At 39.3% G+C, this 13,554-nt stretch overlaps 1 protein-coding gene across 4 annotated transcripts in view; it reads right to left on the reverse strand.

Annotated features, from left to right (window-relative positions):
• LOC125464660 (seizure protein 6 homolog) overlaps positions 1 to 13,554 on the reverse strand; it is an 853,304-nt gene that overhangs the window by 434,848 nt on the left and 404,902 nt on the right. The gene's annotated exons all lie outside the window — the stretch shown is intronic.

Consider the following 13,554-nt stretch of genomic DNA (forward strand, 5'->3'; position numbering starts at 1 on the left):
ACATGGTTGCATTCAAAGACTCAGTGAAACCGATTTGCTGATCAATGTGTAATCACAGCTAGTCAAAAAAAAAGTTACTCGGGTGAAAATAAGGGTGAAATATTGCTTCTGCTCAGCCTTACACCAAACTATCACATTACTGGGCCAAACATCTTGCATTTTCATTATTTTGCTGGAATCCCAGCATATCCTCAGATCTAGTGCTGCCGGGCGAACGTAGGGAGATACAGAAAAAATATAGATGAAAGTGAAGGCAAACGTATCCAAAATCTACAAAACAATATATTTTCAGTCATCAACATCTGTAACCTGGGGACAAGTACTGAAAGCGGACACGCAGGCAGTGAACCTGAAGATTTGCAGATTTCAGTTGCAGAGCAGAGATTCCTTCTTGCCATTTCCATCTGCATTAGCTCTCCCATCATTCCTAAGGTGGTTGTCAATGTTATGGAGATGCATTCATGCTGCTCTCCTGCAATTTTTATGGAATTGGGGTAGCTTTTTAAAGAATCGTGATTCATGGCACTTTCAGAGGTTCGTGAATCATGGTTTGAATGAGTGTATCTCTTGAAAAGTGAATTTTAAAGTCCTCTTTACATTCCCAATTCTATATATGCACACCCACCCACCCGGTGACCCCTCATGTCCCGAGTAAAGCATGGCTGAGAGCTCAGCAACCACTAGTCTGTTGAGACATCAGAGCCATGGGGGAAATGTTCCTTGATAGGCAGCTCTGGCTGTCTGGTCTCTGCTATCACAGGCACAATATTTACTCAGAGATACTGCACTTTTTTTCTCTAAAAGAACTGCAGGAAGAACTGCAGGAATAGCCGATCCCTGTTGCAGCCCCTGGTAATGTCTTGACCAGAGTTGACTTGTCAGGTTTGAGTTTAATCAGTTGTCCAAAATATTTCCTATTTCCTGGCTCCTTCTCTGTCAGTGATGTGAAGTGCTTCAAGCGAAGTGGGTGATGTAGTGTAGTCTCGCCAGAATAGTAACCCAGAACCTCAGGTAATATTCTAAAGAGGCGGATTCAAATTGCAAAATAGCAGATGGTGAAACTAGAATCAAATAAAAATCCGGAGCAAAAAGCTACTCTAATGTGGACTGTGCAACCAATGTTGATTGCTGTCAAAGCCCTTCTGATTCATTAATGACCTGTAGGGAAGGAAATCTAGCTGTCCTTACCTGGTTTGGTTCCAAACCTACACCAATGTGGTTGTCTCTTAACCAAGCTCAAGGCAGTTAAGGATGAGCAATAACTGTTGACATTGCTAACAACACCCACTTTATCAATGGTAAAAATAATAACATTAATCAACCATCTACACCAGGAAGATTGAAGATATCTGTAATCATAGTAACCTGCTTAGTAAGGACCTGTTCTTTTTCTGACACTCCCCACACAGGTTTTAATTTCAGCTGTGATTAGTGGATCCAGCCACAGCAGGGCTCATCTTTTCTGTGGCCATGTTGCTATGTAACAGCAGGGAAATGGAGGAGGAGCAGGAAAGCCCAGGAGCAGCAGCAGCCTCCAGCAGACGCCTAACAGCCTCCACATGAGGAGGTTGCAGCTAAAGTGACAGAGTCTATTGTCTTGGATGGCATTTCCTCCAGTTAAGCAAGGCTCATGACTATTACTTACTGAGGAGGTCCTGGGGCACTGTCAGAATGATGCTAACTGATGGAGCAGGACATATGTGTACATGACTATCCTATCCCAATGGTCATCAAGGAAACTGCTGCACTTTTTTTTAAACAAATGCAACTGGCCACTTTCAGTAATCCACACACCGCTGCAGGATCCCATAACTTTCCACCCAGTCAGTGCTGCAGCCCAGACAAGAGGCTTTGTCCACATATGTAGCCCCTCCCTTAGGTACTGGATGCTGTTGACTATATATCGCATTGCAGATGACTTCATCAAAAGAAAATGGTCCCATCTAGTCAATGTTCAAGTCATCGCTGATCATTGTGGTACCACATCTTAAAACTCGATGCTAGCTACCCTGAGAGCTGCCATGATGTCTGTTTCCATGAGAACTCTCATGTTATATTGCTTCAGCACAAGGGCAGGATGCCTTACAAAGAAAGCTACTGGGAGACAAGGGCTCCACTCTGCGACCATGGTTGATGTGTTACTTAACCCCCTGACTGAGGCAGATCATAGCTACAATGGAGCCCATTCTTCAAGCAGAATCACCATGGAGCAGATAACAGGTCACCTGAAGATAAGGCTCTGATACTTGGATCATTCTATCAGCCTGAAACATAGCACTTTAAACATAATAAATCTTCCCAATATTGGTGCTTAAAATTTGATAAGGACATTTTAGGTCAGATAACCAAAAATTGACCAAACTGGTGAGTTTTAAGGAAGGTAGAGGGGCAGGTAGAAGGTAGAGAGGAATAAAGGTAGAGAGGCAAGGAGATATAGGGAGAGCATTTCAGAACTTAGAGCCTAGATAACTGAAGGCACAGCCACCAATAATGAAGTGGCTGAAAGAGAGATGTACAAACTGCTCCCCTGAGAAGTACATAAATATCTCTGAGGAAAGTGGGAAAGGAAGGGGCTACACAAATAGGAATGGTTGAGGTTTCATATATCTAGCATTTTGCATTTACAGGAACACATGAGAATGGTAAAAGCAACCTGATCCCTGAAATGAAGTTCATCAATTCCAAGTAAGAGAGAATACCCAACCCCAAAATCTCATAGCTTCTTGTCTAAATTTGAAATCTAAACAAGGATCTATCATACAAGGGAGGACAGTGATAAATTTTTTTTTAACAATTTCAGGTCTGTAGTAAATCTTGGTTGCCATCATGCAACAGACTAAATGGTGGACTGTAAAACAATTTCTAAATCGTTTTCTCCAAGAGTCACATCTCACCGTCTGTCTTTGGACTCGGCAAACCACAGTCACCAGGATGTACAAATCATAGGTAGGAATAAAAGTTGGTTCAGTAATTTGTTTTTCAGGTGCACAAAGAAAATAACAGAAAGCTGAAAATAGGTGACAACAAAAATTAAAAAGGAAAACTAGCTGCTTGGATTTAAGATTGTAGGGGGAAGTATCAATAGAAGCCTAGGTGAAAAATATTTCTAATAATTTGCCTTGCTCTTCCTACCAAAATTAGAATCATAGATGTCTACAGTATGGAAGAAACCCCTTTGACAAATCAGGCCTGTGGCAGTCAAAAAAACAAATACCTAACTACTGCAATATTCCAAAATTGTTCTTTAAAAAATTAAATGAAAGGTATGTTATCCTACTTGACACAAGCAACAAAGTGAAAAGGAAGATGATTTGCAACGTTAGGCTGAATGCATTTATTTCAAAAAGATCCCAACAATTTCCAAGGACACTCTGACAATGGAGAAAGTTCTTTGCTGCTGAGACAGACTTCAAAATTATCCTCAGGGTCTGCTTGAAGGATGAAGGCATATTGAATTGAAAAACATTTTGTTTAATAAATATGAAGCACACTGCTCTTTCTGAATTTCATGTTCAATCCACAGTACTTTCAATAACTTGATAATGTGCTTTATCTGTGACAAGCATTCATTGTAATTTGTCTCAATTGCAAACTATTTTTTTCTTCACTGTGACACTCCCCAGTTACACACTTTGAATTGGCCGCTTAGTTATTCAACAATTTGCTTGCAAAGTGTGGTCTCTACTCCATGCTATCCAGGTTCTGTTGTACAACACTGGTTCCTATATCGGGAACATTTCAAACACCAGTATTCCTCGGTCAAATTGGCTAGAAGAATATCTATTTGTTGAATTAAAATTTTACTATCTCAGCAAAATCCTACCATTACCTCAATCAGCACATCTACATGTTGTTTCATCGAAATATGCTTTTGGACGTAGCTGATACAAATTGTGGGAACAATTAGTTGGTAGCTGACAAGAACCAGGGATAAAGACGACAGATTTACAGGAATTTATGTTCACATCATTCCATCACTGCACCAAACATTTTGACAATCTTATTTTTTTATTCATTGATGAGATGAGGGCATTGCTGGCTAAGCTACCATTCATTGTTCATTACCAGTTCCTGTGCGATGAATGTGGGGGGGGGGGGGATGCGGGGGGGAGAGCTGTCTTCTTGAACTGCAGCAGTCCACTTTGTGTAAGTAGGCCCACAATGCTGATGAGCAGGGGGAAGGGAGATTTTCAAGATTTTGACACTGTGACAATGAAAGAATGTCAATAGCAGCTGCTTCGGTCTGGATGATACCAAGCATCATGAATATTGTTGAAGCTTCATTCACCCCAGCAGGTGAGGAGTATTCCATCATAATCCTGATTTGTGACTCGTCAGAGATGGACAGTTTTTTGAGAGTCAGGAAATGAGTTGCTTTCACTGGATTCCAAGCTTCGGACCTGCTCTTATATGTTAGTCCAGTTCATCATCTGATTAATAAAAACCCAGAGGATGTCGATCGTAGGGGAATTCAGTGATGGCAATGCCACTGAATGTCAAGGGTGATGATTAGATTAAAGTTTGTGATCGCTTGGCACTTGTGAGGCACTAAATGTTACCTATCAGCCTAAGCCTGCAATTGCCTAGGTCTTGCTGCATTTGGTACAGACAGTTGCAGCATCTGAGGAGCTGAACATTGTGCATTCATCAGCAAACATCCTCACTTCTCCCTCTATGATGGAGGCACGTTAAAAAAAAATCTCTAGGCCTGTTTCACTACAGGAACTATCAATGCCACTTTCCAATTAGGAAGCAGGCTCGAGCTAAGCAGGAAGGGAGTGATCGTCATTCACTCCACTGGTTCTTCTTTCCTGCAGTGCAATCCAGCCAAAGTCAAGCAAACTCATTCTATTGAATAAACCAAATGCGAATGTCAGGCAAAGCTTAAACCTGAAACTCCCATTCAACAGCAACAGAGTGAGTGAGCTGCTTGGATGGACATATACTGTCAATAGTTAGGAATGGGACTGTTTGCTCTGTACAAACAGGTTACAGAATCATAAAATGTGAGGCTGGATGAACACAGCAGGCCAAGCAGCATCTCAGGAGCACAATTTTATTATCTTGGAAGCTTTTGTGCTCCTGAGATGCTGCTTGGCCTGCTGTGTTCATCCAGCCTCACATTTTATTATCTTGGAATTCTCCAGCATCTGCAGTTCCCATTATCTCTAGGTTACAGAATCAGACAGGTGCTCATCTTATGATGGTTTCAGAGCCCCATGACATTTGTGATAAGGTGTTTCTTTTTCCAGCAGTCTGAGGATTGTAGATGATGATTCACGATTGTTTTGTCTATACGGTTTATCATTCCATAAAACTTAAACTAATTGCAGTGAAGCTGTTTTGTGTTCTTCTTAGTCTCCATATATACTCCTGACTAAGTCTAGTCTCAATTAAATCCACGTCATAAGCACAATAACATTTAAAGTCAAACTATTAGAATTCCTGAAATGTTACTGTGCTTATTATTTCAATTTAATTGAAGCCAGATTGACATGTTATAACAGCAGGCAGACTGGATACTGCAGATACTGTAACCTTTATAATTAAAAACAACCTAATTTTCAGCACTACATAATGGCCTTGGCAAACTCCTGCTATGAGGCTGCTGAATAAATGATAGTTTCTGTAATCATTTGTATTCCACGTATAAATATGGCATCAGTACAACGTATACCTGATCAGTGGTGCAAAAATAGCTCAAGATAAAGTTTACAAAGGTTTGGGGATTTTACTCATTCTGACATTGAGCAAGTGAATTCACCACAGTGAAGCAAATGAACAGCAAACAGAATCTAAAACTGTATGAGTAAATCCATGGAGTCTGCATTGGCAAACTGTCCTTGTTAAACTTCACTGAGCTTTCTGTTGACCAGTGGTCAGTGGTACACAATGGAACCTCGTCAAACTGCTGAGGTGAATCTGAAGAGCTACACACAAATAATTCTAAGGATCTGAGATTTCTTCAGCTTTGAAAGGAAATGATTTAAAGGATTAAACATATGGCACACAATACCATGCAAAGTCCGAAAAAGAAATCAGTGCCACTGCTTTGAACCAATCTAAGCGAATTGCTCAAAGGTTAATAGGTTCACACAGTAAAAGTCAAATTTAGGTCATCATACAATGAGTAATTGTCCTTTGGGTATAGCATTGGATGGCAATCTTTGATTAGTTTAAGACACAAAATTGGATACCCCAATGTAGGAGTACAGGTGGTGACAGATGTGAACTCTCTGAATAGATCAGTTAAGAAAAAGATTATTATGCATTCTCCAGCTGCATCTTGTGATTCTAACCATTTCTCAGTCCAATTCAGAATACAGGGTTGGACTGGAACCAGAAACAGTTTTCAAATTGAAAAGGTACTGTTTACAAGGTAATAGTTTGTGTATTCAACTAATTAGGAGGTTGGGAGGAAGGAGGAGGAGGTGGTTTCAATAGTGTTGCTTGAAAGGCACATGGAGATATACGTCTAATAAATAATAATTATAATTTCCATTACAATAAAGACTAAGTTTGCTGCATACATTTTATTGGCAAGGCGCCTCCCCTGAACAACCAATGTGTAAACATGATGTCGTACAGGAATTAAGCTATCATATAGAAATGTGATTCAATATCATTGAAATGCAAGCACTTGAGGACAATGATTTGCTCTAGAGGCATATTTTGAGTTACTGCTGAAATGATGCTTAAAACGTAACAGTCAACATCACAGTTAGACCTGCTAAAATGGCACCCACTTTATAATAAAAGGAAATTTTTGAAGGTACAATTGGTTGTCATTAGGAACAATTTAATAAATAACAATTGACCTTCTTTCTCTAGTGATGTGTAATGCAATCAATGTCCTCAGGTCAAATCAAAAATGATTGCATCAGGATAGAGATGGTTTAATGGGGATGCAGCACATCATGTTAGAGGAGATTTGCTTGATTCCCAATGACTGATAGCAATATTGACACAAAGTGACACTTCTGTTTAACCATTTTTCTTTGAAAAGTGCAGTTGTGGGTTAGAATATTCTTTCCTCACTAAAAAGTCATGCAAGTAAATTTGAACAGATTGCCCACATCAAAGCTTACACGAATAAAATTCTTGAAAAATAAATCAGTGTTATGCTCCATTAAAGCACCAATGCACAGCAGTGGCTTTGGTAGCCTAGTAATTGGAGCACAGATCAAGCAACGTAGAGATCACGAGTTCAAATTCTACCATGACAAGTTACGATATTGAATTCAACAAATCCACTCATTTGTGGGTTAGCACCAGATAAAGTGACCATGCAATCTGACATTGGGTCATTAAAACTCAACTGATTGTGATCCCCATCCATTTCATCATGCCCTGTGTAGTTGCTTCACAAGAAAGAGCATTCAAAGAGAAAATAATACAAATATGGACTGCTGAGGGTTGACATTGTTAAATTTCTGATCTCAGAAGCAAACAAAAGTTTCAGCACAGCACTGATGGAGATGCTGCTGCACTCCTAAGTGTACAGCCACGCAGTGCGGGGAGACAATAAAGAAAGGAGAGACGCTAACTTAAAAGAGGGTTGTATTCCCATAGATTTTCAATTTAGGGAAGTCAGCCAGAATTATCTCTATTGATCAACTTGTGATGCAAGTAGATGCATTTGAATGTTGTTTAAGATCAGAATTTGGATAGTATGTAATTTCATTCCCTCTGCACTGATTACATGGCTGAGACAGAATGCTGAGGATATAATGGGGAGAATGGTTGTACCACAGTAGCATGTTACTGCACCTCAAGCATTTCAGAAGAAAGGAGGGGGACAATGATTTCAAGTATTCATAGTGTTGCAATTTTTAAATATATTCAAATAACATGTTACAAAGTGTAGGAGACAAGTCATTAGTTTTGAGAAGATTTGTAGCTCAGGTTGAGGTTCTGTATGTGAGTTTGCTCACTGAGCTGGAAGGTTACTTTTCAGACGTTTCGTCACCATTCTAGGTAACATCATCAGTGAGCCTCCGACGAAGCGCTGATGTTATGTCCCGCTTTCTATTTATCTGGTTAGGTTTCCTTGGGTTGGTGATGTCATTTCCTGTTCTTTTTCTCAGGGGATGGTAGATTGGCTCCAAATCAATGTGTTTGTTGATGGAGTTCCGGTTGGAATGCCATGCTTCTAGGAATTCTCGTGCGTGTCTCTGTTTGGCTTGTCCCAGGATGGATGTGTTGTCCCAATCAAAGTGGTGTCCTTCCTCATCTGTATGTAACACCACTTTGATTGGGACAACACATCCATCCTGGGACAAGCCAAACAGAGACACGCACGAGAATTCCTAGAAGTATGGCATTCCAACTGGAACTCCATCAACAAACACATTGATTTGGAGCCAATCTACCACCCCCTGAGAAAAAGAACAGGGAGCGACATCACCAACGCAGGAAATGACATCACCAACCCAAGGAAACCTAACCAGATAAATAGAAAGCGGGACATAACACCAGCACTTCGACGGAGGCTCACTGATGATGTTACCTAGAATGGTGACGAAACGTCTGAAAACTAACCTTCCAGCTCAGCGAGCAAACTCACATCCACAAGTCATTAGTTCTGTGTTCCCACCCACACTTGACTGCAGCACCATTTGGTAAGTTAAAACCAACAACTGTAGCCCTACTTTTAAAACTCCAGGGTCACTAATATAAAAACTTCTTTTAAACAGGATAGATCTACTTAAATATCCTAAATGAGGACCCTTACATAACTCTTCTACAACATGTTGCTGCAGTGTACAGCTGGCATTATCTGCAGCAGACTGGCTAAATAGCATTAAAAGAAAAGGTATCAAATCCCTTGCACAAACTTGTCTTCAACATGACAGGCAGCACATCTAACAACAAGTTAGTCAAATGGAAGCTCCACTCCATTTACATCTCCTACCTCAGTTGTTATCTGTCTGCTTTAATGATTCCTGGTGACTTTGCACATGGTGCAGCCTCTCCAGAGTATCCACATTTATTCAGCTCATCATTGGAGTGGGGAAATTGTACTTTGTTCACCTTAAATCATATTTTTAAAAGTCTGAACCCCTTCTTTGTAAAATAACCATGGTACACCATTTCTGCGCTAGTTGGTCACATATAAGAACACAGTCAATGTTCAGAAGCGCAGATTTAATCGATTTGAAAAGGTTTATTAAGCTCTTGATTGTGGATTCTTTGGAAGGTCATTTATAATGCAATTTGGAAATTAGCTAGCTACTCCAGCTTGTCACTTTTATTACCAAGATTCTGGAATCAATCATCAATCCACAGCTTCACAGCTGCGGCCACAAGACTGAGTGGCAACATGATAGTGCTGACTGATGTATTTCACTTCATTGTGAACTCAGCTTTGAGACTGCAGTTTTCTCAACAGCAATTTTCTGGTTCCAATTCTGCTTTGCCAGTAAACAGGCAGAGGTAAGGGGACAGTTGGAAACAAAATATCTACAGGACCTCCACCCATTCCAACTTCCAGCTGGACCTCAGTTTAGGCAACCAGGATTCCGTCTGGAAACAGGGAACTCATTCAACTTCAGGTCAAATGTCATCATTATGATCCTGTCCTGCCAGCAACATGGCTCTGTCCACTCATTCAGTGAATGCACAAATACCCAGATAGCTATAAATGTGTAGTCAGCCTATTACAGTCTGACACACATGGCAAAGCAAATACTTCACCTGTCCCCTACCTGATCTGTGCACCAGCACCAATTACTTTTCACTCTTGTTCTTTCCAAGTCATCATACATTCTCATCCCTCTTTGTTTTCTCAAGATGTTGAAATTGACATCGCTGTAGAATTTCTAACCCCAGGAATTCCTTACTTCAGATCCAAAAACTGTGGACCTGCTTCCCTGCCTTTTGTAGCTGACAATATTGTTAACACAGACAATCAGCATCATCCAACCAGTATTCACTTGATTTTTGCGGTACTCCATCTTCTTTTCAATTTGTGACTTTGCAACAAAAAAGAAAACAAAACATTATTTGTAAAGGGTGAGGAGTCAGATTATCTTAATGTACTTTTGTGTAGTTATACGTATCAAGAAACACAGAAATATATTAACAATTATGAGGAGGCAGAAGAACATTTAGCCAACCTTTCAATGTTAGCTTCTTTCTCAATGCATTTGCACATTTGTACTTCTTAGCCCCGGGGAAAGTCATGTGATTCTGTTGTGTACAGTTTTTGCAGCATCAATTACCTTCCTCTAGTATAGAATACACAGCAGTTCACTATATTCTAAATGCGACCTTAAATTTTTATATAAATTTACCACTATCTCTACTCCTTTGTATTTTATGTTTGTGGCAAAACTCCAAATTATATTTGCTTTATTGTGGATTTATCCATTGGAGTGATGACTTTAATTGTCCTGCAAAACACTACCACAAATCTCTCTGGTCTTTCAGAGTAACAGGCTGACTTCCATTTAGTACCAAGGTGTATCTTCCCAGGCCTACCAACAAGGGATCCAGTGTGCCACATTTTAGTCCATTCCCCACTTACAGAGGTGTAAAAGTAAGACACCTGGGCTAGAGAAGCATCCATTACATTGAATAAGTTGAAGAAGAAATAGAGTGCAGGATGTCAAAAAGAATTCAAAACAATGGAGAATAAACTGTCATTAAAAAGGATAGGTCTTGGATTGATGCCAGGCAATCAGTATTCAATGGAGTCAACACAGTAGGGAGCCAAAGGAACACGGACGGCCAGGCAGCATCAAAGGAGCAGGAAAGTTGACATTTCGGGTCAGGATCTTTCTTCTGAAAGAAGATAGCATAACTAACAACATTGATTTAATGCAAAATGATAAGTTTTAAGACAACAGATTATTGGTAATCTTAAAGTTATTTTAAAACAGCACTAAAATAGTAAGAAAAATAAACACTAAGATGAATAAATAAAAATTTCAAAAAGATTCAGCGTCAGTGATAGGTTAAACAGAACAGAAGATTGGATATTTCAGAGAAAACAGTTCTCAAGATATAGAATTGCTTCAAATTTAAATATCAAATCTGAAGATGAAGCAGTTTATATGTTATTGCGTTCGGAATGTCCACAGCAGATGATTTTATAAATCATCAAAGTATCAAAAATATATTGACAAAGTTTTAAAAACATTTAAGAATTACTTTAATATGTGAACTCAAAATTCTTGAAAAGGCAAGCTTTAACAGAACAAAAGCTTTAACAGAACAGAACAAAATTTATCAATTTTGATTGGTGATTTAATTAAAGATCAGCTACGGATTAGCAGAAAACTCTGACTTCTGAGTTCTGAAAACAGATTTCATAAGAGACAGGTCTTTTTGTTGGAATAATTCATGAATTTTGACAGATTTTGTACAGTCAAAAGAGAACTTAGCTTCGGAGAAAGCTGTTCAATATTTGCAGGAAGCAGAAATTTGAAAGATTCACAGAAAGATCTTGAGATAAAAAGAACAACTTTATATTGGAAGAACAACTGAGCATATTCATTTGGTAATGTTCAGACTATCTGAAGAGACATATATGAAGCCAGACAACAGTCAAAACAACCGCTAAGAATAAGTGTCAGCATTGAGAAACAACAAAACTTCACAGGCGCAGGTAACGCCCAGTTATTCTCAGAGAATGTTACATATATAAGACTTTCAGAAAATGCATAGCTGTAGGACAATTTCAGAGTATCAATCAAGTGAAATATATTTATTGTAATTCAGTCACAGAATATGTGTGCCACTGGTTAGGGCAACATTTATTGCCCATTCCTATATGCCCAGAGGGCAAAGTCATCCACATTGCTGTGGGTCTGGAGTCACATGTAAAACAGAATAAGTCAGGATGGCAGTTCCCTTCTCGTAAAGGACATTAATCAATCAGATGGGCTTTTACCAACAATTTACAATGGTTCTTTGGTCGTCATTAGATGATTATCTGCCAAGGTGGGATTTGAATCTGGGTCCCCAGGCCATTAACTATGTCTTCGGATTGACTAGTGATAATACCACTAGGCCATTGCCTCCTCTTACAAATACAAACTAGTTCATGTAGCAGCACCCTCTCCTTTAAGAAACATTTCTGTACAAGACAATAAACTATTACAAAAATTATTTTTTGAGACATTCCCAGTGGAAATCAGTCATTCGACCAAAATTAATGATTCATCTGTCTCATCATTAACAGATTTACATTAGAGGACAGCTTGTTAATTTTTAGCTTAGTACAGGAATGAGTGTTACTACTTGATCAGACAGATTAATATGAAAAAACCGAAATTGCAGCCTTCAAAGATGAAACTATATGAATAAGGTAGAATAACTCTCAAGGGCATACTTCAAGGAACACAGTAACACAATAAGCTTACGAGAATTGATTCATAATCGACATCCCTCACTTTTTACCCTGCGCACATGCCTTGATTTTAACATCCTTGTAGAAGCAGAAGTGTAACTAGTTCTGTGAGAATAAATGGCTCCAAAACAAATTGTTGTCACTCAACCAGTCAAGGAGCAGCATGTAGAAAATTTCACTGAGCTCCCAGACCAATGAAGCAAAAAGATGAAAAAAATATCAACTGAGGTTAGATAACAAAGTGTGAAGCTGGATGAACACAGCAGGCCAAGCAGCATCTGAGGAGCACAAAAGCTGACGTTTCGGGCCTAGGCCCTTTATCAGAGAGCTCTCTGATGAAGGGTCTAGGCCCAAAACGTCAGCTTTTGTGCTCCTCAGATGCTGCTTGGCCTGCTGTGTTCATCCAGCTTCACACTTTGTTATCTTGGATGCTCCAGCATCTGCAGTTCCCATTATCACATCAACTGAGGTTGTCTATGTTGGAAGAGAATTGTTTCATATTGCCAACAGGAAGGAAGTCACATAATTTACTGATTATCAATTCCATTTTCACATTAGAGTCAAAGTACGCCAGAAAGATTATGTACTAATTGTAATGAGATCAGCCAGGTGGACCTCAGAGAATATGACCTCACTGATTGGGACTGTTAATCTGTTCCAATCAGGGAGCCCTAGCTGACAGCTATAAACAGGTGTGTCAGACATCCTGCTCAGTCTGAGAGCTGGCTCTGGACCAGTGTCAAGAACTTTCCAAGAACTTACCAGCCTCTCTAGAGTTATTTCAGATTTTTTGCTGAACAGGCTCAGTTTTTAGTATAGAATATTGCTTAGAACAATGAAATGTGTGGAAGATTGCATCTAATTTTAGAAATGCCATCCTTATGGGCTGAGATAATCTACAAGTATAAAATGGCTTCAAATTCCTAAGGAGTTCTGTGAGAAGGCCCATAATTTTCCCATCTCCCTCTTTTATATTAATTTCTTTACAATTGTGCATTAATATCTCCTTCCAAATTGAATAACATTTTTGTTCCAAAGCCTCAGCTTTGACTACATACAGGTTGATTAAAGTGTCATCACAGGGGATTCTGTTTATAAACCTGTAGGTCATTGAATTAAAGATCGTTGTAGCATCATTAGTTATTGGGCAATATGGGCACACAGTCTTTTGCACTGTGTATACTGTATCAATCTGAGAT

Source organism: Stegostoma tigrinum, chromosome 27 (genome assembly GCF_030684315.1).
Source record: "Stegostoma tigrinum isolate sSteTig4 chromosome 27, sSteTig4.hap1, whole genome shotgun sequence".
Taxonomy (NCBI): Eukaryota; Metazoa; Chordata; class Chondrichthyes; order Orectolobiformes; family Stegostomatidae; genus Stegostoma; species Stegostoma tigrinum.